This window comes from Neophocaena asiaeorientalis, unplaced genomic scaffold (assembly GCF_003031525.2).
Source record: "Neophocaena asiaeorientalis asiaeorientalis breed wild unplaced genomic scaffold, Neophocaena_asiaeorientalis_V1.1 scaffold15, whole genome shotgun sequence".
NCBI classification, from domain to species: Eukaryota; Metazoa; Chordata; class Mammalia; order Artiodactyla; family Phocoenidae; genus Neophocaena; species Neophocaena asiaeorientalis.
The window spans coordinates 5,487,530-5,508,240 of NW_020185328.1; positions in this window are offsets into that span (position 1 = coordinate 5,487,530).

A 20,711-nucleotide genomic window follows, 5' to 3' on the forward strand; every position below is an offset into this window, starting at 1 on the left:
AAAAATGTATTTTTTATGTAAAATGTCAAGTTTATTATCACATCTTTGTTATAAGATGGCCTAATTATATTCTTAATTCCATACTTGCAATTTGTTTTTTCTATTTTTTTCCTGTCAAATAACCAAGTTAGCTGTATTGGTTTTAAAGCATGTTTTCTATTTCCTTGATTTTTACTCTTATCTTTGTTATTTCATTACTTCTATTTTCTTTGAAATGGGCTTTACATTTCTTTTTCTGTCACATTGAGCTAGAAGCTTAGCTTCTAAGGTCCTTAGATCTCTAACATCTTTGTTTGTTTTTTAAAGGCATACACTTCAAGCTAAACATTTCCCTTAAAACACTGCTCTAGCTGCATCCCAGAAGTCTGATGTGTCATTACCTTGTTATAATTCTCTCAAAGTACATGCAGGTAGAGAGTGGGGAAGGAATATTTTGTCAGAGAATATTTGAGGTGATATGACTGAACCTAGGGTGAATAGAGGCTGGATAGCAACATCAACAGATACTTGTTAAAAGCATTTTATAAATAGAAGACAGAGGCTATAACGCTAAAGGACACTTACAATTGAAAGGATGATGGTGTTTAAAAGAGAAGGTAAAACAAAGAAATACTATTCTTTCCCATATTATCTCACCTAAGATTTTGTAGCACAACATCTTTACAGAAATAGGCAATATACTAATTTTATTACAGTAGGTGCCAAGTCTATAACTTCCCATGTAGTTAATCATTTCCTTTTAACTGTATTCTTCTCTTTATTCTTTACTTTTAAGACTGTTTTCCATTTCATTTATGACATATATATTTGATATTTCACTTAATATTTGGACACAAACTGATTCATTGAGATTTTTAAAGCCCAGAAATAAGCCACATATTATTTTTATACAAAGTTTGTTCATGAATTTTTATGTTATACTGAAGGGTTTTTTTTTTGTATCAGTAGCAAAAGAATTACATTTATGGACAATTATGTTGTACAATGTAAAAGCAAAACTTCCCCAGTGGTAATTTTGTTGTTGTTGTTTATTTTTTAAAATTATTATTATTTTTTTTGCTGTATGCGGGCCTCTCACTGCTGTGGCCTCTCCCATTGAGGAGCACAGGCTCTGGACACACAGGCTCAGCGGCCATGGCTCATGGGCCTAGCTGCTCCATGGCATGTGAGATCTTCCCGGACCGGGGCACGAACCTGGGTCCCCTGCATCGGCAGGCGGACTCTTAACCACTGCACCACCAGGGAAGCCCGTTAATTATTTTTATATTCCATTTCCATTACCCACTATCTCATGGACCTAGTCAAATGGAACTGGGTGAAATTTGTTTGTGTAGAAATGAATAAACTTAATCTGTATATTGTAACATTGTAAATCCTAATTATAATAATTTGAAAACAAAGGGAGCAATCCAAAAGGAAAATTTCAGTACTTTTAGAATTTATGGCAAATACGTTGAATACACAGGTTGAAAATTCTTATTTGTATAGCATTATTCAAGATGTAGGAAATTCTAGATCAAGAAAAAATGCACAAATTATTACATAAACAATGAGTAACTTAAATATCACAAAGAATAGATCTGGATTTACAGAAGATATAGGACGTTGGTTTGAATTGCATTACACACACACACACACACACACACACACACACAGGTTACTTAATTCAATGAGGGCTTATTATTATCTTCCATAGACTAGTTACTCTGCTGTAATAACAGAACTAAAATAAACATGGAACTGACCCTGAAGAAAGTCAAAGCTGCTCCATCTTGACTTGTTTATGTAACTTGAAATCTTACCTGGATCAAAATATAATTTTAAACTAATGAGTAAATGAGAACAACTTTATTATTAAGAAATTATTATAGAGGTAGTTATGATTTCTTGTAGCATATACTGTGATTTTGTGTGAATGACAAATTAGGTTATTACTATAAACATTTTCACCGTCATAAGAGTTGGCGATCTGAGTGCAAGCTAGATTTTAATCCTATCTTCCTCCCTGCCCCCCCCTCCAAATACACTTCATCACCACATCTGGGAGCCCTTCCAGATGTGGTAGTCCTGGAGCTAGTTTACATGGGTTCCGTGGACCCAAATTCATACTCCTGAAATTATGTTAACATTCAATCTATGTGATACGTAGATTTCTTTTTCTTATGGAAAAGAAGCGGAGCATTAATCAGATATTCATGATAGGCTGTTCTCACAAAATGGTAGAAACATTATAGGATTAAGCAATTCAATTTTTAAAAATGAAATGTATTATTTTACTAACTTAGCTGTACTTAAATTATTTTGTCCTGACAATAATGGCCTAGTTAAGGTAATAAATACATTAAGGCAATCATGTTGTATTTTCTGTTATAGGAAACTTTAAAAATTGTAGATTTTTACAAAGAAATTGTAAACACAGATGACAAAACTTGGAAGGAGGACTCTTCTTTTGGAACTTATAACTAGAAATTCGTTTTTTATTCTTTTAATTGAGGGTATGGTTGCTTTACAATATTGTGTCTCTGCTGTACAATGAAGTGAATCAACTATATGTATACATATATCCCCTCCCTCTTGGACCTCCCTCGCACCCCACCCATCCCACTCATCTAGGTCACCACAGAGCCTAGAGCTGAACTCACTGTGCTATACAGCAGGTTCCCACTAGCTATCTTCTTTTACACATGGTAGTTTTATACTTACCAAACTCAGTGGGATGAGAAGATTGAAAGGAAAATTGCTTATTCATAGAACTGAAAGACAAAGCCTATGAACCTGCTTGAGTTGGCTAGCTTCTATCTATTCAAAATCAGTTAGAAAAACACAGATATTAACCATTTAAATAATGTTTCATTAAAAAAATAGCAGACTGTTGTTTCAACAAATTTCAGAACTTCTATTCACAAAATTATGCTTGTGTATCTCTAGCCACTTTGTACAATGTTCATTTAAATTCTCTACATGGAAATACAGCTAGTCTTTTAGATTGTTTTTCAGATAAATGACAATATCAGATGTCTGTCTTTGTCAGTAATTGTTTCACTTGATAGACATACGTAGTATTAAATGCAGTTTTAGAAAAAGCTTTTCCTTTGTAGGTATCGAATCCTTATCTTCAAATCTTTTCCTATAAGCTGTAAAAAAGGTGAAGCATTTCTGTCCACTCCTAAACATGACACAGTTAGGGAGTGAGCAGGAAGTGTTTCTACCCCTTGAACCCACTTGGCTCTGCATGTTCAAAAAGGAGTTTAAGAAAAATACAGTGCAAGTGATTTTGAATGATTTTGACCTTAACTAGAGTCTTTCCTAAGATGTGCAGTCCTGTTTTTTCTTGTTCTTTTGACAGATGTAAGGGATACTGCGTTGTAGACTTCGTGATTCCCTATGATTGACTTAGGCAGGGTGTGAATAGTGCTTCAAAGCAGGGGAGCAACGTTGAGCTTTCAAAGTGACAGACTGGTTACAGAGTGATTGAAGAGGTGTATGTCCTCACATGTATGTGATGGGCTTGGGGAGAAAGAAGGAGGAGTGAGGGGGAAGGAACACATCACTTGTATTCATACTAGTTCTTCTTTTCCATGTGCATTATTGCCACAGTGTAGGAAGAAATATATAGCTTAGATAGTCTGGTTCAAACTTCTTTTCGTGCAAAAAATAAAATAAAACTTACATGAATAGATATGATATTTCAATTTTAAGACAGATGAATATATATACAAATAAACATATAAAGATATGCTCAAGATCATTAATCATTAAGGAAATGCAAATTAAATTCACAGTTGACCTCCACTACACACTTTAGAATGGAGGAAACTGAATACTGGCTATACAGATTGTCTTAGTTTGAACTGCTATAACAAAGTACCATAGACCAGATGGCACATGAAAAATAGATATTTATTTCTCACATTTCTGGAGGCTGAGATCAGGGTGTCAGCATGGTCGGGTTCTGATGAGAGCCCTCTTCTGAGCTGCAGACTGCTAACTTATCCTTGTATCCTCATATGGTAAAAAGAGGGCAAGATTGCTCTCTGGGGTCCTTTTTATTAAGGAACTAATCCCATTCATGAGGGTGGAGACTTCCAAAGGCCCAACCTCCTAATACCATCATGTTGAGGAGAGGGTTTCAACATATGAATTTTGGGTGGACATGAATGTGCAATCCATAACACCAACTACTGGTGAATACCTGGAAGAACTGGACCTCTCACAGATTTCTGATGGGAATATAAATGGTACAATTGTTTATATAATGTACCACTTATTTAATGGTACAAACACCATGTGGCAGTTTCTTAAAGAGTCAGAGGTAAACCTACCATATGACTCAGCCATTCTAATCAAGTATTTAACCCAAAAGAAAAGAAATCATGTATTCAAACAAAGACTTGTATATAATGTCTGTAGCAGCTTTCTTTGTGTTAGAATTTGGAGAAAAAGATCAACAGATACATTAATTAAAAAACTGTGGCATATCCAATCAATGAAATCTACTCAGTAATAAAATGAAATGAACCATTGATGCTCACAATAGCATGGATGAATCTCTATTAATTTTTATGACTGAAATAAGTCAGACTAAAAAGAGAAAACACTCTATGCCATTTATATAAAATTATATATATATATGTATGTGTATATATATATATATATATATATATATATATATATATCAGAAAGTGCAAACTAATTTATAATGACAGAAAATAAGTTAATGGTTTCCTGTGAAGCTAGGGTGGGGAGGGAGGAGATGGGGATTACAAAAGACCATGAAAGAACATTTGGGAGTGATGGATAGGTTAATTATTGTAATTGTGCTGATGACTTTATGGGAATATACATATGTCAAAATATCAAATTGTATAATCTAAATATGTAAAGCTTTTAGTATGTCAATTATACCTCTAAAATGTGGTAAAATTTGGTAAAATGTGGTAAAGCTATATTGTGTTTTCAGAAATGGTGGTAGCCCATATAAAATGGGCTAGCACACCTTCTAAGATTCTTGGAGTCAGATTCCTACTTCCGAGACCCTAATATATATCTACTATACACTGTAGCTTTCAATGGTGAAGTACCCAAGAATGTCCTGGCATACAATTCTTGGTCAGATTGAATTCCCATTGCAAAAATACCTATTAGAAAAGAAAATTGTGAGGTATAAGTGGAAGAGGATTTATTCAGTCAAGAAGCACATATTTGTTGAGCATCATCATGTTGCAGACATAGGTGCTGAGGCTGGGAATACCAAATAGAGCAACATAAACAGGCTGCCATAAGAGGGGAGGATTTTAGGTGGAGCTGATAAATCTGGACTTTAATAGGCACCCTGTTTGATTCTGATCCAGAGATAAGCAGATGATGTGGAGAAAAATTAGCTGACAGCATTCAGAATCAACAACATTTACACAGGAGGTGTCTCAGACATCTTGACACTTCAAGGAATTCTCTCATAAAACTTGACATCATCATCACCAAATATTCATCTTATACATATAGGAAATATTTTGACTTGCAAATTACAGAAAATTTTTTGAACTCATACAGTATATATACCACAGTGATTTTTAAATTAGAAATAGTTTAACATCTTTACTGATTTACCTAAAAAAATAATTTTCACTTGATTTCATTTTCACAGCATATTTTTCTCACACATTGTCTTTGGAGCCTAATATATTGTTCTTACATGTCAGGTATATACCTCTTTAAAATTTTTGTTTCAAAAATCAATGTTTTCCTCCAGATAAGAAGTCTCTTTGGTGAAGTCTCTAGTCAAATATTTTGTTCCATCCTTACAATGTTTGTTCATTTACTTATAATTGAATTTTAAGTGTTCTTTACATATTCTGGATATAAATTCTTTATCAGATATGTAATATATAAATATTTCCTCCAAGTCTGTGGCTTTTTAAAATTCTATCAACATTATTTTTAGAAGAGCAAAAAATATATAATTTTATGAAGTCCAACTTTTCAAAGATTCCTTTTAAATGTCATGCTTTGATATTGTATCTAAGACATCTTTGCTTAACAATAACAGCAACAAAAATCCTACTGAAGTTTTATAGTTTTGGGTTTTACATTTAGGACTGTGGGGCTTCCCTGGTAGTGCAATGGTTAAGAATCTGCCTGCCAAAGCAGGGAACACGGGTTCGAGCCCTGATCCGGGAAGATCCCACATGCCACGGAGCAACTAAGCCCATACATCACAACTACTGAGCCTGTGAGCTGCAACTACTGAGCCTGCGTGCCATAACTACTGAAGCCTGCAGGCCTAGAGCTTGTGCTCTGCAACAAGAGAAGCCACTGCAATGAGAAGGCCATGCACCACAACGAAGAGTAACCCCGCTCGCCACAACTAGAGAAAGCCCATGTGCAGAAACAAAGATGCAATGCAGCCAAAAATAAATAAATATATATATATATTAAAAAAAAGAATTATGACTTATTTTGAATTATTTTTTTCTTGGTCGTTTAAGGGAAAAAAATCAAAGTTTGTTCGTTTATTTAGCATATGAATATTCAGTAGGTTTAACACTAAAGGATGAAAAAAATTGTCCTTTCTTCACTAAATTACCTTTGCACCTTTTTCAAAAATCAGATGTCAACTTATGAGATGGTCTATTTCTAGACTGCCTATTGATATTTTGTTCCCTTGATCTATTTGTCAGTTTTGATGCTAGTTCCATGCTGTTGGTAATGACAGTTTTAAAATGTCTTTAAGTCAAGTTTTGTTTGCAACCAACTTTGTTCGTTTTGAAGTTGTTTTGGCTAGTCTTTGTATTACCAGATTAATTTTATAATCAACTTGTCAATTTCTAGAAAAGGGCTTGTGGAAATTTTGACTGGAGTGCATTGAAGCTAGAGACCTATTTGGGGAGAATTGATGTTTTACCCATATTGAGTTTCTCAGGCAATTAACAAGCTGTGTATCTCCATTTATTTAGGTCTTCTTTCATTCCTCTCAGCAGCATTTTATAATTTTCAGTTTACAAGTTTTGCGGTTTTTTGATCAGATTTATCCCTAAATGTTTTATATTATTTTATGCTATTGCAACATACACTGATTTGTTAATTTTTAATTTCTAATTTTTAATTGTTGGGACATAGAAATGCAATTTACTTTTGTATATTGATCTTGTATCCTCCAACCTTGATAAACTTACATAGTATAGTTCTCATAGCTTTATTTTTGTATACCCCACTGAATTTTCTATGTGGAAAAACATATTATATGTGAAAAAGAACGATTTACATCTTCTTTTCAAACTTGGATGACTTTTACTTCCTTTTTCTTTATGTATGGCATTGGCTGAACCTTCCAGCACAATGTTAAAAATAATTGGTGAGACATTTTTGTCTTGTTTCTAATCTTAGAGTGAAAGCATCCATTGTCTCTCACAATTAAATATGAAATTAGCTGCATAGTTTTTCATAGATGCCCTTCATCAGGCTAAGGATATTCCATTCTATTCCTGATTTGCTGAGTTTTTAACAGGAATAAATGTTGGATGTTTTCAAATGCTTTTTCTCTTTCCACTGAGATGATCCTATGGTCATTTTTTTTTTTAGTTGGTGAGTATAGAGAATAAATTGGTTTACTTTTGAATGTTATATTACCTTTGTTTAAATCCCTCTTGGTCATCATGTATTATCCTTCTTATAGATAGTTGACTTTGATTTGCTAACATTTTGTTAAGAATATTTGTGTCTATCTATGTCCACGATAGATGTTGGCCTGAAGTTTTCTTTTAAAATCCTTTTCTTGTTTGGCCTCATAGAATGTGTTTGGAAGAATTTCCTCCTATTTAATTTTCTGGAAAAGATTGTGTAGAATGGTATTATTTAATCTTCAAATATTTGGAAGAATTTTCCAGTGAAGTTATCTAAGTCTGGAGTTTGCTCTGTGGGAAAGTTTTACTTTACAAATTTAATTTCTTCAGTGCATAAAGAGCTATTCAGATTACATTTTCTTTTTGAGTGAACTTTGGTAGGTGTGTCTTTTAGGGAATTTTCCCATTTCATCTGAGTTTTTGAGTATTGGCATAATGGTCACAGCTTCAAAGTCATCTTTCTAAAATCTTTGTAATACTGGATCTGAGATGGGCAAACCTTATTCCTGCTTTTCCAGCTGCTCTTCCCGTTAGGCTCTGCCAATAGAGGGCACCAGAAAGATTACACAGCAGTGAGAAGAAGGCTTTGCTCTGATTACGTGCTTCCTAATTGCTTTCTGTTCCTGTTAGTAACACCCCCAACACTTCTTCACAGTGGTAGTTGATTCCAGCATACATTCTCCCCACTAGTAGTAACCAAACTAGGCTTGAGTCTCTTAACCACATCAGTATCAAATGATTAAGGCATGTTCCTCCAAGGTCTGTCTGTCAGACACACAGGACATCTCTTTGATCTCAGGTTCTTTCTCAAATGTCTGAATTTTAACTCCAAGGGAACCCTCCTCTAAACCTGTGAGTTTTAAAAATTTTTATCTCTTTCTTTTGTTCTCCCAGTCACAGGGATGGTTCTGCTTCTTGCAGTTGCTGCCTTGTGACACTTTAGTATTGTTCCCGGTTTGTCTTCTCAGTGTTCAATACCTAGTTAACAATTATTTCTATTAACTTATATTTGTTAAAACAACTGGAATGGCTTCTGCATTCTACTTACACCCTGACTACTCTAATAAGTATATGTTTATTTTCACCTTATTCACATTCTCATATTACTTTTAATTTCTTTATAGTTGAATAGTTATAAAACAAAGACTAAGCAAAATAAAGCATTTTGATTTGATTAAAATACATCTGATCTTTAAATTTGAGTGCAAGGAAAGAAATGGCTTGACATTTTTCAAACTTCTGCTTCTAATATGACACATAATGCAATCTGTAAGAAAGAATAAACAAGAAATGTGTTTAAAAATGGATAAGCCCCCTTGTTTTATTAGTCTGGGTAAAGTACAGGCTAGACAACAGACATATTTTATAATGTTCTAAACATTAAAAATCAAGACTGTATTAGATTAGACTCCCGAATTATTCATGAGATTTGATTTGAGTACTAAGACATGATGAGAAGAAAGAAGCACAACTGAGATATAGTCTGATTGTCTCAAATTTCCTGTTGATGCCCATGAATTTGCTTATATTTGTGAGATTACTGCAAAAGTTTTGGCATTTATTGCCTCTGTTAGCAATTTAGGATTTTAGGAAATATAAAAATAGCTTTATGATACTTTATTTCCTGCTCAATTAGTGTATAATACTTTGCATGACTGTCCAAGTGTGGAATTGTTTGGTATGCCAATTTATAGCTAAAGATATATATATATATTTTAATATCTGGACATCATAATCCCCTCTTGTTTTTGCCTAAATCTTCTGAGTACACTTGGATAAGCCACGTTACGTCATGTCAGGTGTTACTGGATAATTTCATTTTCATGAAGGGGCTGTTTCAAAAGTTGCATTGAAACTTATATCCTCAAAAGTTTGTGCAACTGCTTCTGTCTCGGCAAGAGATAAACTGGCTAAACATTGAAGATTAACTTTGGGGGCACCACTGCTATTTGAAAGGAATCCTACATAGGTATAAAATTGGATTGGAGACAGCTTTAGCTTAACTGCAAAACCTGAGCTAAAACTTAGGGCTGAATATTTTACTGTGCTTGATTCATCACCTCAGCAGAGAAGAAATCATAAATATTTACATTTTACATCTCATAATCCTTGATTTCATTACCTCCCATTTGTAGACTGGTAATGTTCTTGTGGCTTTGAGAAAGGTATAAACTTTTTGAAAATCCTTTATAAAATCCTTCAGTAACACTGATACTGCTTCTGCTCTGCATTTAGAACTCCTATAACAAGGCAAACCTCAGTTGAGGAAAATCTTTGTGAGTGTGCTTATTTGCATATAATTTTACTTGTTTCATTTTCTTATGTTTACTATGGGTGCATGGAGGGGGAAAAACAAAATCTAAATTTATTTTTCCTGTCAATTGGAATGTCAAAAATATCCACTCACATAATTCCAGTCAAAGATCTGTTCAAAGATTGAAAAATGGTTAAAAACCATGTTAGCCTAATGGTAGAAAAATGCACATATTCTTGGCTTCAAGAATACATTCTTCATTTTATGTAGGATAAACCATGTAGTAGATTCAGAGAGAAAATGAATAAATAGTATACTATATAGAAAGCCTATCATTCCTAGGGAAAAATATATTTGTAGTCTTCACAACAAAACTTGTCCTATCAATTTCTTCCTCTTGATGGTGAATGCTCTTCAAAATAGCCATCAGGGGCTTCCCTGGTAGCACAGTCGTTGGGAGTCCGCCTGCTGATGCAGGGGACACGAGTTTGTGCCCCGGTCTGGGAGGATCCCACATGCCGTGGAGCGGCTGGGCCCGTGAGCCATGGCTGCTGGGCCTGCGTGTCCGGAGCCTGTGCCATCAGACACTTTTAATCCCTATGCAAGTAATTTTAGCAAAGTTAATTAAAATGAGAGAGTGGCTAAATAAGAACTGAAACAGAATTATTAAGATTGTTAATGTATATCAAGATATGATTCCTATTTGCCAATCCTGTAAAATAACACAGGAATAACCATGCTATTTACCACTATAAGAATGCATAAAATCCTCCAAGGTTGTCAACACCAAATCTATCAATATTCAAGAGTAGTTGTTTCTATATATCACCATGATACTAAAACAATTTGTTAATGTTCTAATAATTAGAAATGTCAAGCCAATTTCTTCTTGTTTTTAATAGGACAAAAGAAATCTGTAGATTAGCTGAAGTTTAATGTTTCCACTTATTCTAGGCCTGGTGTTGATGGCAGAAGGTTAAATTTTTCTTGTTTTGACCCCATTGTAAATTTTTCCATTTGGCTATATACAAGTTCATCTTAAATAGATTCTCATGCTATAGTTAATAAAAGCTTAAAAATTACTGACTGTTTAGTGCTTTCAGGTTTCATTGGTGAATATTTAGGATGAACAGAAGTAATCCATACTTTTAGGTAGTTATTGAAACGTGTTCTCATATACATTACAAATCTTTCCCTAATGAATCCTTAGCCAGAGTTGTGATACTGGTGTTTATTCTATTCCTGTCAAGAACTATTCCTTCTAACATCGTTTTAATTCTTTGCATCGCTGTATGTGTTCTACATGTATCTTTTACAGTTCAACAGGTGTCTTGGTAGTTCCTCAGGCTTCAGCCTTTAAACTCTATCTTCACTAAAGAATTAATAAACTATATATTTTTTCTTTGTTTAAATTTCAGACATTGCCCAAATCCATGCAAAATGTAAGATTCAAAAGTTGTAACACTCCTTGGATATACAAATGTCTACAACCCCCTTTGCACAGTATTTGTTGCTTGTGAATTTTCTCCAAAATAACCTTTCACAACAGTGAACTTTATATAATTCCCTTGAAATTATATTAAAAAATAACACATTGAACTGAGTTCTGATGAAAGATTCTCACAATTATTAAAGGTCTTTTTCTCTAGTTCTACACTCTATTCTCTTGGGGCCACTGGTGGAAAACTTGGGAACAGAAGATCTCTGTTTGTCTGGGTATTTCATTGTATACTTCAGTATCACTAAATGTAACAACCATAAAAATATGATATTATAAGATGACAACTATTTGTAAGATTCACTTCTCTACGTTATTTAGGCATATCAAAATCTGAAGCATTTTACTTTGATAATGTTTTGAAATCATATCTAGACTAGTAAAGACAAAAAAAAACACACATTATTTTGTGTTGTTTTTGTAGACCATAGACAAAATACTTCTATATTCAATTTTTTGGTTTCATTTTTTTGATACCTTGATCTATTTTGCTTTTTTTCGTCAGAGATTCTGGGAGTTTGATTAGTACACCTATTTTTTTTTTTTGGTGGTGGGCCTCTCACTGTTGTGGCCTCTCCCGTTGTGGAGCACAGGCTTCGGACGCACAGGCTCAGTGGCCATGGCTCACGGGCCTAGCCGCTCCGCGGCATGTGGGATCTTCCCGGACCGGGGCACGAACCCGTGTCCCCTGCATTGACAGGTGGACTCTCAACTACTGCACCACCAGGGAAGCCCAGTACACCTATTTTTAATAGATGATTTTAATTTTAGGCCAACCTTAATTTTGGATAGATTCCTGGAAGGGCTTAAACCTGAAGCCTGGACTATTCCTTCAGTATATAGAATCACATATGTAATTTTTTAGTGAATTTTTTCTGAAAAATGTTCTTTGCTACTCTGAATAGAACACTGGCAGTTTTGTTTATATCCATATTTTAACACAATATTTTGCTCAACTGAAATTAATTTGGTATAGCTAGGTATTTTAAAGATCTTAGAAATTTAACACATTCTTTTTTTCTCATTTTCTTTTTACTGAATAAAGTTACATAATCAACCAATAGGAGTTCGATTTCTATAGATCCTAAAACTAGAAAACAATCTAAACTTTTATTTTTAATAAAGATATTCTTCACTCTTGGTAGAATTGTGTATCTCCCAAAGCATACAAACCTGAATTAATTGCAATTAAATTCAGTTAAAATGCATTAAGTGCCCATCAAATTATTTTCCTATAATTTCTTATTTAATCCTTGTTATTTCATAGAAATGTGGGTATTTTTACCCCCATTTACAAATAAAAAAAGTTCAGGGAGATTGCAGAGGGTTAGAGTGCTTTCATACATTATAATAAAATTCTTAATTGGAAAGCTATATCTACTAATATTAAAACCAATGAATGGTTCCATATAAGAGCTTTTGGAATGGCTTACTGATTAATCAAAAATGTCACATCATAGGGCACCTCAATCCATAGTGACTGAGTCTGTCAGTCTGAGGATACTTTACTTTGAGCTTTCATAAAAGGGATAATTTGCAATTCAAAATTCGTTTCACCTTTTCTAATTAGGTGAAATTACAGTTGCCATATTATAATTAAAGGTTATGTGACAGACAGGAGTATTTATTTGGATTATATCAGATTATTTTTCTGGTGTTCTGAAAATTGTAGCTTTAATGAACATGCTTTTTTAAACGTTCTGACAAATATCTACTTTTATTTGAGTATACATATTCCTTTCTGAATTGAAATGCAGCTATGATTGTTTATATTATGGGACTCATATTCAAATGCATTTCTCTCTTTACCAAACTGCCTAAAGGTATTAATGTCAGAATATTTCCCTTCTAATGAGCACATGATGTCATAGAGATGCTATGAAAAATATCACTGTGCCTCAAACTGAATTATAGTAATACCACTTAATAATGCTATTTAAAATGCCTCAAATTATATATCATAGGAATATTGAAATATAGAGGTGTTATGCAGGAATTGCATTGCCAAAAAATAGCTTAGAGTTTTTGCCCATTGAAAAGTTTAAAATGTATGAAAAAAAAATATCTGCCAAAAATATAAGAGCTTAGACCTTGATGTCTCTCTCTCCCCTCACAAACTTGAATAACCTAGGGGCAGTTTAGAGTAGTGCACAGAAAGCGAAGTCAGATTGCCTGGGAATCAATATGGAGAGCTTTTTTTTTTTTTTTTTTGCCCCCTACCAATAAAATGGGGAAAATGCCTTGGACTGTTTTAAGAATTAATAGTTAAATTGCCTAGAATATCGTGTAGCAAATAGTTTGCTCTCCAGAGATGTTAACTCTCTTTTGGACAGAGACTGTGTGATAGAAATTTTGATAACTCTTTTGAAGTTAAGACAGTTGATCTTTTAATTTACTAAAATTCCTTATCTATAAAGTTTCTTTAAAAAGTATGCTTTTTGTACCATGTGATTTGTGAGTAACTAAATTGATCTCAGCATTATATAATTCTTGTCCCTGTAACTCTTCTTGGAGTTTTAATCAATATTTTGCCTTTAGTTAATAAAACAGATTTAGCTCAGGATTGGTCTTCAGTGACCTCAAAAAATTTTAAATCTGTGGTATGTTGATTATATTCCTTATAGATTTTTCATTTAAAAAATTATCTACTTCAAAATTTTAATATGTTTAATTATTAAAAGAAACAAGAACATATATCCAACATATATCAAATTATATGGAAATAGAATTGATAGCACAAATGCATTCTGAAACTCAATAGCAATGAGGAGAACAAAACAAATATAAATTCAAGATTTATCAGGATTTAAGTGGGCATTTTTTCTTCCATTAACTCAATGGAGATTTATTGAGTATACACATATAAGATACTCTACATTTAGAACAATAACTTTAGGACTAAACTAAAATGCCAGAAATGATTGCAAATAATATTGCAGTTTTCCTTTGGTATTTTGCGTTTGAGGTCTCATCGTAGGATTTTTAATGTTTTATCCCACTGTAAATATCAAACAAGTAACTACTTAGGTTTTATTCTTGGGATTGTTTATAGACTATTTATTTTTCATACTAAGATATTATAGTAACCATTTTTATTCAATCAAAATATTTCATTTCGATATGATCCCCCAAAAAGCTTTTTATAAAAATGAACAGATACTTTCTCTAATAATTTCGCCACCATGGTAACTGAAGCTTTCAATGATGATACCATGCAAACAATAAGATTGAACTGTTATGTTAATAGAATTTTTGAAGTGATTAGTTTATGAAGATGCTTTGTCTTTTCTAGTTCAGGGATTTGTGTAACATTGCTAAACAAATTATTCTGAAAATATTAACTTGTTTACTTTAATCAGTTATTGTCATTTGACTCTATTATCACTGTCTTACAATCTTCCATCATATACACGTTACAGAATTGCCTAGCTTGATTCTTATCAATTCACTGATCATCTCACGTTTTGAAATTCATTTGATGTCTTTTTCTGGCATCTTTTTGATTTTGTGGATGCGTTTCAATACATGGGACGACAACAGACTATAGTTAATACAAAGTATCTTATTTAGGTCAGACAAGCTGACACATCATGGAGTGTGATTTATTTCTTGCTATTTTGCAAGGGCTTTCTATCATGTATGGATTCTTAGGACATTTGTGTCATTTTGATTTTCAGAAAATGTGTTTAAAGTTGGGTCTGTGTCTATATGTAGAGGATGCCATCAGCAAATTCTTTGGTCTGAGTTGCTGAGTGATGTTAGGGCTCGGGAAACAGACCTGGCTGGGAATCTGTCACTTACAGATCTATACTGTGTCACTTTTTCAATCACTGTGGATGGGCAAGTATAAATGAGTGTCAGAAAATAGATTGCTTAGACCATGTTTTTCTGAGGATATTGAAGTTGCCTGGAGAACGTTTTAGTTTGTTATTGTAACAGAGCTATTAATCCAGACATAGCAAATAAAAGGTTATAGTATCCAAAGCATTGGGAGGAACTACCAAGTGAAGCCATAGATACAGCTGTGCACTGGCTCTTCCTCATTTTAAAACAGTCTGCACACAAAATGTGGAGATTATAGCAACTAACTGGAAGAGTGAAGGCTAACCAAACACCCTTGCCTAAAATTTTTAGGTAACTTTCAGCAAAGCCTTTTGTTTTCATGATCTGAGTAATTTGCCCAGTTTTACAATATGATGAATAAATAGAGATATGTATATATACATATATGTACATAGAGAGGGTGACAAATTAATCTTTGACATATAAAAAGTCTATTGTTTTCAATAAAACAGATATAGATACTGCTTTCAGAAAAAGTATTTATCTACAAATCAGTATCAATTGCTTATGATGCTTGAGTCAAAAAGGACTAATGCTTTAAAAACTCAGTTGACTTGACATAATGTAAATCTGTTTATTTTACTAAATGTGTAAATTTGGTTCATTAATCCCACACCTAATATATGCAAAAAAGGTGATTTATATTTTGTTGGTTATGTAAGAAATTGTCCATAATTTTAACCCAACTCATATTAAAAGTAGTAAGTCAATCTCTACACATATTCAAGCTCTTCAAAAATGTATTTCTGATTTAAAATCAGCTCATGCAGCTCAATATCAAAAAAACAAACAACCCAATCCAAAAATGGGCAGAAGACCTAAATAGATATTTCTCCAAAGAAGATATACAGATTGCCAACAAACACATGAAAGAATGCTCAGCATCATTAATCATTAGAGAAATGCAAATCAAAACTACAAGGAAATATCATCTCGCACCAGTCAGAATGGCCATCATCAAAAAATCTAGAAACAATAAATGCTGGAGAGGGTGTGGAGAAAAGGGAACCCTCTTGCACTGTTGGTGGGAAGGTAAATTGATACAGCCACTATGGAGAACAGTATGGAGGTTCCTTAAAAAACTACAAATAGAACTACCATATGACCCAACAATTCCACTACTGGGCATATACCCTGAGAAAACCATAATTCAAAAAGAATCATGTACCACAATGTTCACTGCAGCTCTATTTACAATAGTCAGGACATGGAAGCAACCTAAGTGTCCATCAATAGATGAATGGATAAAGAAGTTGTGGCATATATGTACAATGGAATATTACTCAGCCATAAAAAGAAACAAAGTTGAGTTATTTGTAATGAGGTGGATGGACATAGAGTCTGTCATACAGAGTGAAGTAAGTCAGAAAGAGAAAAACAAATACTGTATGCTAACACATATATATGGAATCTAAAAAAATTTTTTAAAAATGGTCATGAAGAACCTAGGGGCAAGACAGGAATAAAGACACAGACCTACTAGAGAATGGACTTGAGGATATGGGGAGGGGGAAGAGTAATCTGTGACAAAGTGAAAGAGTGGCATGGACATATATACACCACCAAATGTAAAATAGCTAGTGGGAAGCAGCCACATAGCACAGGCAGATCAGCTCGGTGCTTTGTAACCACCTAGAGGGGTAGGATAGGGAGGATGGGAGGGAGGGAGATGCAGGAGGGAAGAGATATGGGAACATATGTATATGTATAATTGATTCACTTTGTTATAAAGCAGAAACTAACACACCATTGTAAAGCAATTATACTCCAGTAAAGATGTTAAAAAAATGTATTTCTGAATCTCAAATTGAATTTTATTTACAATTTTGAATTATATTTTTTGTTAGGTTTATTTCTTCATGGTTTTTGAACTTTCTTCTTACATCATAAAATTATCTGCTTCCTAAATCAATCACTTACTTATATCCAACCATATGCAGAAATATTTCAAATATCATGGACCTTGTTGTAAATTTAGTGGTATATTCTCTTATGTTGAAATAGGGAATATACTAGTTAAGCTTGCTTATTTCACTAAATTGAACAGAGAAGAATGCCTCATACTGTAAGAAAAATAATAAAGGTGACTAAAGCTTAGTATCAAAATAATTTCATAAAACCAGAGAAATCAAAAAAAAATAAAGTTGTTCATAAAGAAGAAATGTAGTTGAACACTTAAGATCGGGAATAACTGACTTTCTTATGTGGTTGCCAAAAAATCAAAAATATTTACTGAAAATTTATTTTCATCAAGGGTATATTTGCTGGAGATTGTGAGCTGAGAAAGTCACCAACATTGGCCTCAAACAACTTATCGTTTAAGTGGATGGGGTCAATTAAAGTTGAAAACTGGTTATGAATAAATAATGTTTTGTTAGAATTTATAAAGGAGTAAATGAAAAAAAAATGCTGACCAATAAAATTATATCCACATATGTATGCCATTTAAATTAAAAAAAATAATTTAGGGAATTTCAAGGAGAAGAAAAGACCATTAGAGCTATAAAATGTAAAGAAAGTAATGAAGTGTTTTCCAAGGATTCATATATTCAGATTTTTCTCCTCTTTACCTCCCTCCTTTTTTCTCATCCTCTAAACTCACTCTACCTGGATATCTGACAATTAAGGACATTTTCCTGCTCTCCCCGTTTCAGGTCAGGCAGTCATTCCCTTACTTCCTTGAAGGCATCCTAATTCTCTAATCTTCATATATCACCGTTTCACACTGTTACTACCATGACTTTTCTAAACAGAAATCCAATCCGTTTTTCTCTTGTTTTAAGACCTTCAATGGACTATTATCTTCTAAAATACAAACTACTTAATCACATGCACTCAAGGACTGGACCTGGTTTATCTGTTTTGTCTAATTTCTTGATTTTTACCTGAGGTTCTAGCAACACTAAACTAATTATAGTTTTCCACATATAACTTGCAGTTTATTTCGTCAGTGACCTTGTATATAGTCCATTCACCCAAAACATTGCTTCCATTACTTCACCTAGCTGTGCCTTGCTTATCATTAAGGGCATATATTAGAACTCTCCTACTCCATAAACATGTCCATGATATCACCCTAAACTCCTGCACTTTGTTATGCTTTATAAGCATCATCTCTTTATACTTTATCAAAGCATAATTGATGTACAATAAACAGTACATATTTAATGTGTAAAATTTGGTGAGTCGATATATGTATACACTCATGAAACCATCACAATAAAGATAATAAATATATTCATAACTCCCTAAAGTTTTCTCATAATCTAGTATAATCTATCCTTCTCTCTGTCTCTCACACCTCATCCCCAGACAACCACTGGTCTGCTTTTTGTCACATTAGATTAATCTGTAATTTTAAACATTTGGTATAAATGAAATCATAGAATATAATGGAATCATAGAATATGGGTCATTTTTTGTTGTTGTTCTGGTTTTCTTCAGTCACCACAATTATTTTAAGTTTCATCCATGTTGCTTCATGCAGCAATGATAGGTCCTTTCAATTGCTGAGTGGAATTCATATTGTATGGATATACCAAAAGTTGTGTATCCAGTCACCCATTAATGGAAGTTGGTTTGCAAATAAAACTGTAACCAACATTTGCATATAATCTTTTGTGAGGACATATTGTTTCATTTCCCTTGAAAGATTGTGGAATGGCTGGGTCATTATTTGGGTATATGTGTTACTTTTTAAGAAAATGCCAATCTGTTTTCCAAAATAGTTGTTCCATTTAATATTCTCACCGGAATGTATGAGATTTCCTATCTCTACATTCTTGCAAACACTTGGATGAGCAGCCTTATTAATTTTAGCCATTTTAATAGGTAAGTAGTGGTATCTGATTGTAGTTTGATTTGCATTTTCCTACAAAGGATGTTGAGCATTGTGCTCATTTGCTATTCATATATCTTCTTTAGTAAAGTGTGAGAATGGTCCATTGTGGAGAGAAGTTTTTTTTTTTTGTCTTTTATTATTGTACTGTAAAAATTCCTTATATTCTAGATATAGGTCCTCCGTAAGATTTTTTTACAAACATTTTCTCTAAGTTGGTGGTTTGCCTTTTCATTTTCTTAATAGCATCATTTGAAAACATTTTAAATTTTGATGAAGTCCAACATATTCCTTTTTTTTGTTTGATAGTGTGTGATTTTTATCCTAACTACTACATTTTGAATGCTCTATTCAATTCTATATGAATTGTGAAGTCTTTCTATTCCGGTTAGTGAGAACACAAACTATTCCCAACCTCTGCGTGAATTCTGATGATCATTCGACTTTTCTGTCTTGTGGTTCTTTCCCCAGCTTTAGGTGGTTTCCTTGTCCATTTTTGCTGACCAGTACACAGCTAAAGATTTGAGGGATCACTGTATAAATTCTGTCTCCTCAACTTAGAGAGATCACTGCATCCTGTTTGGACTCTCCCTTCACACTCTGTGGCCTAACACTCTCTCCAGCAGTAAGCTGGACCAATTGTAGTGCTTATCCTGTCTATGTCCCTTCCCTTAGAGTCACTCTGTTGAGCTACCTATTGTCCAATGATTGAAAACCATTTCATATATTTTGTCCATTTTTTAAAATTCTTTGAGGCAAGAGAATAAACCTAGTTCAGTTCTCTATCATGTCCAGGACCAGAAATCTATAGTTGTCTTTTTATGGGTTTATGTCCCTCAATGAAACTTGAACTCTCTTCAGGCATAGGATCTAATCCATATAAATATTCAACAAATCTGTGTGAATGCATTTGCTCTGGATCCATGTTATTTATTTGGAAATGAGAGGACCTGCTTTTATTTTATTCTTCTATTTTAATCCCAATATCTTCTATTGGAGAGCTCCAAAATGAGTAAAGAAACAAGGAATGGAAACTAGAATATAAGTCCTTTCCTCACTGTTGGGCATTTCTTTGCTTTCTTTATTTATTGTTCTTTTTAACTTGCTCAGCTCAGCTTTGGAAATAGAGCAAGACAGATCTGGTATCTATATTCAAGGAGCTTGTGTGACTGAATATACAAATGGACAAGAGCCATACCATATATTAAAATAGAACTCTGTCTCACAACCCACAGCACCAGCCCAGGAAACCAAATCATAACCTCTCTAGCCTTTGGCCCAAAACAGTCAGGATTCACTCGATCAATAAGTGATAGCTTCCCTAATATTTGGCTCTGCTGCCAGTTTAGGACCAACCAGAGGAAACCAAATTTACTTCTCTAATAAATCAGTTATGATGTCCCATTTCTAGTTAGCCTGCCTCCAACTTCCCCATGCTAACACCTCCAATCAGGGTATATCTGAAGCCTTCTTTTTTTTTTTTTTTTTTTTTTTTTTTTTTTTTTTAAATTTTTTCTTTATTTTTTCAGTTTTTACTCTAAAGATTTTTCATTCCTCTGCCTGCCTTTGAGTCTCTGCCAAATGCAAGTGATGTTGGCTGACTTCCTTGCTTTAGCAAGCATTGAATAAATAGCTTGTGCTTGTTCTCATTTGGGTGGT